At 60.9% G+C, this 3,820-nt stretch overlaps 1 protein-coding gene across 1 annotated transcript in view; it reads left to right on the forward strand.

Annotated features, from left to right (window-relative positions):
- Gramd4 (GRAM domain containing 4) overlaps window positions 1-3,820 on the forward strand; it is a 64,731-nt gene that overhangs the window by 37,091 nt on the left and 23,820 nt on the right. The gene's annotated exons all lie outside the window — the stretch shown is intronic.

Genomic DNA, 3,820 nt, shown 5'->3' on the forward strand with positions numbered 1-3,820 from the left:
GCTTTTTTCTTTTTGCTTATGTGGTGCTGAGGAATCGAACCCAGGGCCTCAGGCATGCAAGGCAAGCACTCTACCACTGAGCCACCTTCCCAGCCCTTTTTTTTTTTTTAATTTTAATCATGGGGCTTGAACTCAGGTCCTGAGCACTGTCCCTGAGTTGGTTTACTCAAGGTCAGCACTCCACTATTTTGAGCCACAGCTCTACTTCTGGTTTTCTGGTGATTCATTGGAGATAAGAGTCTCACGGACTTTCCTGCCCAGGCTGGCTCTGAACCTGGATCCTCAGATCTCAGCCTCTTGAGAAGCTAGGATGATAGGCGAGAGCCACCGGCGCCTGGCTGGTTTGGTGTTTTGACAGCAGGCCTGGACCTCCTGGTTGATCCTCTTGCCTCAGCCTCCCGAGTGAACGTTGGACTATTCGAGCACACACCGCGCCTGGCTTTGGTCGCTTCTTTATGTCAGGGTTCCCTGCCTGGCACATGAGGCCTCCCAGCTTGCAGACCTGTGATGGTGCGTGGAGATTGGAGCCGTGTGGTGGGGGGCTGGGTACTCATTGGAGCCCAGTGCCTCCTGGGCCAGGGGGTGGGGGTCTCTGTGCTGCAGGGGTGAAGTTGTAGGGAGGCCAGTGCATGCCTGCGTCCGTGGACATCTCTAATTCTCTGCTCATGGCCGTGGTGCTGTGTGTCTCACTCAGCCCTGAGAGTTGTGTGGGCCCCGAGTTGGCACACAAGAATGGGTGCCCAGGCCTGCTGGGCTAAGCACGGCCTTTCCCGGGGCCTGCAGGTCGCTGGGGCCGTGGCTCAGCCTGCCAGCCATTGCCGAGGAACAGAGTCATGTGGGTATAGGAGGTGGCTAGCCAGCGCTCGGCCAGCTGGGTGTGGCTGGGCTGCAGAGACACGCCCTCCCATTTCCCCCAGCCAGCGGCCATCCCGGGCCGGGCTTGTTGGTGAACGAGGGCCCTGACAGGATGCTATGGCCTGGTAGTGCAGTGTTTGCCTCTGAGCGAGTTCTTTCCCTGCTCCCCCCCACCATGGGCAGTGGGTGGGTCGCTCTTCTTCCCGTCCTGTGAGGAGGAAGAGGGGTCAATGTGGAATCTGGTTTATGCTGGTGCCTCCTTTGTGTCGAGTCTTGCTTTTCACCACGCTGCCAGGAGGTCCCCAGTGCCCTTTGCTGCCAGGACGCTGCCGCTGTGCCCCTGTCCCCCTGCCTGCCGGGGCTCAGGGCTCCCACGCGCAGGGACTGGGCATGGTCACTTGGCTTCAGTCCTAGTGAAGCCTTTAGCTGAAGGTGGAGCCCATCTGCCCCAGCGAAGGTCGGTGCTCCTGCTGGGCTTGGATGGATACCCTTGCATCTGTGGTGGGGGGGGGGATGATGTGTGCCCTGGGGCCACTTCCTCCTGCCGAGGTGGGCAGGGTGGACGGGATGGACTCCGTGGTCGTGGGGCTGTGGTGTGGAGGAGTCCTGCATACCCAGCTCAGAAACAAAGGAAGTGAGTAGGAAATGTCTGGCGTCTTGACTTGAGCGGCTCCAGAGCTGCCGCCTTGGTGACCCCGGCCCCTCCCCTCTCCCAGGCCGCCAGTCTGGCTTTCTGAGCTCCATCCCTGCCCTCCTCTGCCCAGCATCCTTCCCCAGCTGCCTGCCGCCCTGCTCCGCTTGTCTCCGGCCTCACTGGGGGGGGGGAGGGAGATTTTCAGGGATTCCTGCACCCCATGCCTGGACCCTGTGTTGTACACTCTGGGGGCTCACCCACCAGCCCAACGCCCCTGCCACACAGCCATCCCCGGAACCTGGCAGGCACACGGTGTAGAGTTGATGCTGCTGGGCTGCTGAGTGCTGGGCTGTCCTAGGGGCAGTGGTGGCTGGTGAAATGCCTTGTGTTCTGTTTTGCACCATTATTCGAGCGTAAGCAAAGCAGGCCTCATCCTTGCTTCCGGTGGCGGCTCCCATGTGGGGGGAGCCCCAGTTAGCCGCTTCTTCTCAGAAGCTGGGCCCGAGAGCTGCTCCCCCAGCCAGGGTAGACCTGGGAGGGCCATAGTGTGAACGCTGCTCCCCTGATCTCTCTACAGAGGAGGAGCTCCGGAAGCTTCGAGAAGAAACGAACTCGGAGATGCTGCGTCAGGAGCTGGACCGGGAGCGGCAGCGGCGGATCGAGCTGGAGCAGAAGATGCAGGAGGTGCTGAAAAGCAGGTAGCGCTGCCTTTGTTATTTTCTGGGATGGTAACAGAACCCCTGGTCTGGTACTTACGAAGAAAAGAGGTTTTTAGCCGCAAGAAAAGACGGGGTCCTGGGCCCCCCGCCTCCCCAGCCCTCTCTCCAGGGACCTCAGATCCACGCACTGCAGTCACACCTCATCCCTGGGGGTGCTCCCTTGGGATGATGGTGCCACCTTAGCCCCCGCAGGAGTGCTCTCCGGATCAGGACCCTTTCCAGAACAATACAGCACTTTACAAGGCCAGCACATTCTGCCTGTCCCCCAAACCACGAGACTATGTCTCCTGCGCGGCATCCTAGGTGGCATCTGTGGATGAGGCCCCGGACCGGCCTCTCCATCTCTCAACAGTTTGGGGCACGGGCTGCCACTCCTGGGACACCCCAGCCAGACCCTGGCTTTGTCCTGGAGGCTGGTGTCCACGCTGTTAGGATTTTGTCCTTTGACGTAAACCTGCTGTGGGCCGTGTGCGCACGCGCAGTCCGGGGCTGGCTCTCGTGTGGAACATGGCCATGCTTTGGTCTTCCCTGACTTGGTCGCGGGAGGAGATTCTGAGGAGGGAGATGGGCTTGTTCCAGCCCTCCTGATGCTTCCGGCAGCCTGTCTTCCCAGCCCCAATCCAGTCTCCGAGGCCAGGGACCGGGCTAGACGTGAGCGCCAAGCCCCAGCTGGGTTTCCCCTTGAGTTGACCTTCAGGGATGTGGTAGGAACTTGAGCACTGAACCCACTTGGCTGTGCGTGGAGAGGCAGGGACCTGGCCTGTGCCGGGAGATCCAGGGGGCAGGTGGGGTCTCTAGGCACTTGGCCCGGTGCAGGTGCATTCTCTCCCACCAGCCCAGGTGTTTGGTCCACTTCTCCTGGCGTCCGGGCTCCCTCTGGTGGTGCTGGCAGCTCCCCCAGCCTCAGGCCCACTCGGTCCCCACTTCCTAGCAGCAGCACCAGGTTTTCTGCCCACCCTTCCACCGTCCCTGCCCCGCCTGGTCCAGTCCTCATCTTTCACTCCTGGCAGTGCGCGTGCCCAGCTCTGCCAGCCGTGCCTCAGTGCCGAGGGTACAAAGGGACCTCCTGCGGGAGGCCAGGAGAGAGCATTGAGGTCATGACTCAGGAAGTAGAAATGGAGGGTTCCAGGAGCGGTAGAGGCCCCTCCTTAGCTTTTCCTGGGACCATATGCAGAATCCTTCAAGCCTGAAGACGAGGTAGGAGGAGCAGGTTGGAGGAGCGGGGACCTTCCTCTTTCCCATCATGCTGTTCAGGTATGGCTGCAGAGATGCCTTCACGTACACACTCGTGCGTGCACCTGCACACACCCAGCCCGCGGCCTACGCCTGTATGCTCACGTACACACACGTGCGTGCACACTCATGCGTGCACCTGCACACACCCAGCCCGCGGCCTACGCCTGTATGCTCACATACACACACGTGCGTGCACACTCGTGCGTGCACCTGCACACACCCAGCTCGCGGCCTACGCCTCCATGCTCATGTACACACACGTGCGTGCACAGTCATACGTGCACCTGCACACACCCAGCCCGCAGCCTATGCCTGTATGCTCACGTTCACACACGTGCGTGCACACTCATACGTGCACCTGCACACACCCAGCCTG

This window comes from Dipodomys ordii, unplaced genomic scaffold (genome assembly GCF_000151885.1).
Source record: "Dipodomys ordii isolate 6190 unplaced genomic scaffold, Dord_2.0 Scaffold87, whole genome shotgun sequence".
Classification (NCBI taxonomy): domain Eukaryota; kingdom Metazoa; phylum Chordata; class Mammalia; order Rodentia; family Heteromyidae; genus Dipodomys; species Dipodomys ordii.